The sequence below is a fragment of the Balaenoptera musculus genome, chromosome 4 (genome assembly GCF_009873245.2).
Source record: "Balaenoptera musculus isolate JJ_BM4_2016_0621 chromosome 4, mBalMus1.pri.v3, whole genome shotgun sequence".
NCBI lineage: Eukaryota > Metazoa > Chordata > Mammalia > Artiodactyla > Balaenopteridae > Balaenoptera > Balaenoptera musculus.
The window spans coordinates 40,567,567-40,573,566 of record NC_045788.1 but is presented as its reverse complement, the minus strand read 5'-3'; the positions used below and the strand labels follow the sequence as shown (position 1 = coordinate 40,573,566).

At 42.8% G+C, this 6,000-nt stretch overlaps 1 protein-coding gene across 17 annotated transcripts in view; it reads left to right on the top strand.

Annotated features, from left to right (window-relative positions):
- Nucleotides 1–1,235: 1,235 nt before the first annotated feature.
- The window catches only part of B3GALNT1 (beta-1,3-N-acetylgalactosaminyltransferase 1 (globoside blood group)), a 39,807-nt gene continuing 35,042 nt past the window's right edge, over nt 1,236–6,000 (top strand). For 2 of the 17 annotated variants that reach the window (XM_036850758.1, XM_036850763.1), the window contains exons 1-2: nt 1,435–1,797; nt 3,233–3,318. The gene's annotated coding sequence lies outside the window, so the exon portion shown is untranslated. Of the gene's footprint in view, nt 1,798–1,873; nt 2,209–2,659; nt 2,677–2,732; nt 2,813–3,229; nt 3,319–6,000 lie in introns of those variants that run through there. The other 15 variants (XR_005019714.1, XM_036850768.1, XM_036850762.1 and 12 more) reach the window with 15 other exon arrangements.

Below are 6,000 nucleotides of genomic sequence, written 5' to 3'. Positions count from 1 at the left end.
ATCTGGAGAACACTTCAGATTTCAGTGACCATTGATACTGGGACAACCTAATATTATGCATATAAAAATAACAGGGGTCTAATATTTATTATTATGTTCTTGCTGATGGAAAACAATAAGAGAACCTCATAAAGTGTGCCATCTTAGAAGGATTCTTGCCATCTAATCAGACCTCTCAACCTTCCTTTGAGCTTACAGGAAATATGGGATCTAGAGAAAAAAATTCAATGACATCAGGAGGAAAACAAGGTCAGACAAATTGTGAAAGTAGAACCCTCTGCCAAATAACTGGCCTAGACTCTTCAAAAAGTTAATACCACAAAAACAAAACAGGTGGAGGATTGCTCCGCATTAAAAGAGACAACCATAACAACAAATACAATGCATGAATCTTCACAGGACTCTCTTTTTTCTTTTTTTCTTTTGACTAGCAGCAGTTTTTAATGTAAATGTCAGGCAGAGATCCACACAAATTCGAAAAAAAGTCTTTAACTTGAAAGAGCTTAAAACAATAAAAAAAAGATTAAATAGACAATTCAGGAAACAGAGGAAACTCAAAAGAGAAAGTCCTGAAATTTGTCTTATTATCCATTTGGTAAGAGAAGATATTGCATCCCTTAAATAAGAACTGGACGCCATGGGACTATCTTTCTACAAAACCTATATATGACTTTTTTTGCTAACTGGAGAAATTTGCATATGGGCTGGATATTAGGTGATGTCAAATTATTAAGTTTCTTAGATGTAATTTAGTTTCTTATGTGGTTGCATAGGAGAATGTCTTTGTCTTTACTTAGGCGAGAGAGAAAGAAAGCAGTTACCGCAAAATGTTGAGTTATTCATTCTCGGAGGAACGTACATGGTTGTTCACTTAACTATTCTTTCGACTTTTCACACCGTGATGCCGCAGCCGACCTGTTCACAGTGCGACAGACAAGCGGCCAGAATGGGGAACTGTCTTCGGATGGCATTGTGTCAGGGGTGCCGAGAGAGGAGAGTAAATACTATCTTTGAATTAATTCAACAACCTCCACCCAGAGGCCGGTACAACCAGAGCCCATACAGCACACTCAGTTCCCGCGCCTCAAAGCTTCTCCATTCCTCCCAAGAAGCAACAGTTAGTGACAACTCGGGGTGGGACAGACCTTCTGTGAATTCTCCAGACCAAAGGAGAGTTTCGAGAGGCATTTCTCGAGAGCATGCGACTCCCGGGACTCCTGTTCACACCCCAGACCACTGTAACCCTGACTATCCCCAACCTTCTTTTTCTGTTGATTCTACAAGGAGAACGCGCATTTCTTCTGCGAGAGCAAAGAACTTCCCAAGGTGTCTTCTTCCCTTCATAGCTCTGTGCGGATTTTAAAAAGTAAATCCCTCCCGGACTGCCTCGAGGCCGAGCACTTACGCAACTTGAAAACAGGGCAAGCCGGGCAAAGAGAAGCAAGTCTTAAACAGAAATCCTTCCCGGGGTCAGCCCATCGACTAACCGCTGCCAGGCTCGAATGTAAAATGCCTACCTAGCACCGCGGTGCATGGAATGCAAGGTGACGCCGAGAATCCAGAGGTCGCGCCCGGATCAGCGCGGAGGCCTTGGGGCCGCGCGACGCCGCCCTCCTGGGGGCTCAGGGCCCGCGCGTGCGTGCGTGCGAGCGAGAGGACGAGTAAGGAGCTCCGGGCCCGGCGCGTGGTCTGCGCGCGCCCGGCCGCGCGTGCGGCTGCGGGAAGGCTGCGTGTGCGCGCGGGGCGGGAGCTTCGGCCATCCGACCACGTCGGAGCACGGTACGCGCCGCGCGGGAGGTGAGTGTGGTCAGGGGTGGGTGCTGGGGCGGCGCGGAGCCCTCGGAGGCCCCCGGCCTGGGTGGCGGGCGTGGCGCTGGGACCTGATCCGCTCGCGACGCGCCCTCCTCCGGGACACTGAGGCCCGGGCGGCTGGGCCGGGAGGCGGGCAGGGCGGCGCCGCCCACTCCTCCGGCCCTCTCCCGGGCGCGGCCGGGGTTGAGCCGCGAGCGGCCGCGCCCAGGGTCTTGGGCCTCCGCAACTATCCGCTCCCCCACCGGGTGAGCGCGGGAGGTGGGGCTGCGGGCGACACCGAGGAGCGCCGGGGTGCGTGGTAGGGCCAGGCCGAGGCTGCGAGGAGCACGCTGTACGCCCTGCTCTATCCCAGCGCGCAGCCCACCTCCTTCCCGTCGCCTCGGGGAGCAGCATGAAGCAAGTTGGCCGGGTCGGCGGGGGAGCGGACGGGGACGGTGATTCGGTGTCGGATTCCCCAGCCAGGCCTGGAGTGAAGCATTGACGAGGAGTTAGGGAAGGGCCCAGCAGCCGAACTGTGGGAGGCTTGTTCCTCCTGGGGAGGGGTTGGGAGGAATATGGACCTAAGGAGGAGAATGGGCGAATTGGGCAGAGAGAGGAGGACACCCGAAGAGGCTAGGGCTACATGATTTTTAAAAGGGGTCTTAGCAAGCATACAGGCATTTTAAAGGAAATCTTTTAAGGTGCAGTGGAGCCTCACTTTTCAAGCAATAGGGAAGGATGCCAGCACAAGCACGAGTGGCATTCCGTGTTCCTTCTCTCTCTTCCAGTGTTCTAGGAAGGAGAATGTGCAAAGCAGAGATGGTTTTCTTTCCTTCATGTGTTTTGCACATAGTACCAGCGTTTAGGAGGTGACTGCTTTGTCAGGTAAACCTATCAGTAAGGAACAAATTACCAAACCATGTCTTTTTTTCTGTTTTCAGAGGTAAGGAAGATTTGAGTTTGCAGTCTTCAACTGGGAACAGCCTTGTGTTTTAGCTTTCCCCAGGCGGCTTAGACAGAGGTAGGGAGCTGATTTTGTGCTCTCAGAATGTGTTGATGCCTGATAAAAGCATACATTGAACTTGTATCAGTGTAGAGAAGGGAACTATTTACTATTTAGAAATAAGAGTTTAAGACTTTTTTTTTTCTCCTGACTAGAAAGTTCATTCAAATGAATGGTTGTTGGGTAATTCCAGTCCTGAAAATAAAGCCTGTTACCAAGACAGTGGCCAAGTATAATTCCACATGAGATGAATGAAGTGATTTGAGAGCAAGGAGGAAGAAGAGAGGATCACAGCTTTTCCGAAAATGAAAAGAATGTTGATATATAATGGTTTGCTCCTATAGCAGCTTGCTAGATATAGAACATTAATTTTAGATATCTCATGCCCAATGTTGTTATGACTGAGATATATTCTTTTTCTGTTCTTCTGTTCAGTAGTGCACGGCAAATCTTTTAATTAAAGCATGGAATACGGAAAACAAAAAACTTCAGCTAGTGCTTTAGTCTCATCTGAAATGCTACAGGTAAGTTCCTCTTATTTTATTTTATTTATTTATTTATTTATTTTTTTAGCAGCATGATGAGTGGATTTATTTTTATTTTTTATTTTTTTTCACACACACACACTGTATTTTATTTTTATAAGAGATAAATAGACTGACACCAAGCATTGTACATGGATGACCACAACAAAAGCAACAATGATTGCAATTACCAAACATGAAACACACTCATACTATGTCATAATATTGACATTCAGTCCAGTAATCCTCCACTGTAACAGCTCCTTTACTTTGCAGTGAAAATTGATTTGTATATTCTTTGCCTCTGAGTCCTTGTGGGATTTTTTTTTTTTTAATTCAGACAGAAAGTCACAAAAATTATACTCATCCTCATCAGTTCACTCAGTCCCATGTAATTCATTTTTTTTTTCATCTTGATATTTTGTTAGCACTTTTATGAGTTCATCAGTTTTTCATTAGAGTTCTGAAAATGCTTATTCATTCAGTTCAGCAGTACAGTCAGTTACCAGAAACCTGTACTTGTCAGAGTCTTTTCCATGAATTTCTTGAAGATGGCACCCTTTTATAGGAACATATTTGCAAAATCATCAGAGTACACCCAGAACTGTCTGTAAATGACAAAAGACTTAAAAATGACCACGGTTAAAGATTTGATGAGAGTTCATAATAATGCAGTTGACAAGAAAATTAGTTATTTCTGAGATATACATTTTAAAGTAATAACTAGGATTATTACTTATAACATTATACCAGAACATATAAGATTTTTAGAAATTTCATGTAATGTCTGAAACATTTATATTAACATATTTCCATACATATTTCCATACAAATACAAATATAAGATTTTTAGAAATTTCATGTAATGTCTGAAACATTTATATTAACATATTTCCATACAAATAACCCAATGAAAGTTTAGTATTAGTTGTTTTGTTTGTTTTTTTATACTGCAGGATCTTATTAGGCATCAATTTTATACACATCAGTGTATACATGTCAATCCCAATCGCCCAATTCAGCACACCACCATCCCAACCTCACCGCAGTTTTCCCCCCTTGGTGTCCATATGTCCATTCTCTACATCTGTGTCTCAACTTCTGCCCTGCAAACTGGCTCATCTGTACCATTTTTCTAGGTTCCACATACATGCATTAATATACGATATTTGTTTTTCTCTTTCTGACTTACTTCACTCTGTATGACAGTCTCTAGATCCATCCACGTCTCAACAAATGACTCAATTTCGTTCCTTTTTATGGCTGAGTAATATTCCATTGTATATATGTACCACAACTTCTTTACCCATTCGTCTGTTGATGGGCATTTAGGTTGCTTCCATGACCTGGCTATTGTAAATAGTGCTGCAATGAACATTCGGGTGCATGTGTCTTTTTGAATTACGGTTTTCTCTGGGTATATGCCCAGTAGTGGGATTGCTGGGTCATATGGTAATTCTATTTTTAGTTTTTTAAGGAAGCTCCATATTGTTCTCCATAGTGGCTGTATCAATTTACATTCCCACCAACAGTGCAAGAGGGTTCCCTTTTCTCCACACCCTCTCCAGCATTTGTTGTTTGTAGATTTTCTGATGATGCCCATTCTAACAGGAGTGAGGTGATACCTCATTGTAGTTTTGATTTGCATTTCTCTAATAATTAGTGATGTTGAGCATCTTTTCATGTGCTTCGTGGCCGTCTGTATGTCTTCTTTGGAGAAATGTCTATTTAGGTCTTCTGCCCATTTTTGGATTGGGGTGTTTGTTTCTTTGATATTGAGCTGAATGAGCTGTTTATATATTTTGGAGATTAATCCTTTGTCCGTTGATTCATTTGCAAATATTTTCTCCCATTCTGAGGGTTGTCTTTTCGTCTTGTTTATGGTTTCCTTTGCTGTGCAAAAGCTTTGAAGTTTCATTAGGTCCCACTTGTTTATTTTTGTTTTTATTTCCATTACTCTAGGAGGTGGATCAAAAAAGATCTTGCTGTGATTTATGTCAAAGTGTGTTCTTCCTATGTTTTCCTCTAAGAGTTTTATAGTGTCCAGTCTTATATTTAGGTCTCTAATCCATTTTGAGTTTATTTTTGTGTATGGTGTTAGGGAGTATTCTAATTTCATTCTTTTACATGTAGCTGTCCAGTTTTCCCAGCACCACTTATTGAAGAGACTGTCTTTTCTCCATTGTATATCTTTGCCTCCTTTGTCATAGATTAGTTGACCATAGGTGCGTGGGTTAATCTCTGGGCTTTCTATCTTGTTCCATTGATCTATGTTTCTGTTTTTGTGCCAGTACCATATTGTCTTGATTACTGTAACTTTGTAGTATAGTGTGAAGTCAGGGAGTCTGATTCCTCCAGCTCCGTTTTTTTGCCTCAAGACTGCTTTGGCTATTCGGGGTCTTTTGTGTCTCCATACAAATTTTAAGATGATTTGTTCTAGCTCTGTAAAAAATGCCATTGGTAATTTGATAGGGATTGCATTGAATCTGTAGATTGCTTTGGGTAGTATACTCATTTTCACAATGTTGATTCTTCCAATCCAAGAACATGGTATATCTCTCCATCTGTTGGTATCATCTTTAATTTCTTTCATCAGTGTCTTATAGTTTTCTGCCTACAGGTCTTTTGTCTCCCTAGGTAGGTTTATTCCTAGGTATTTTATTCTTTTTGTTGCAATGGTAA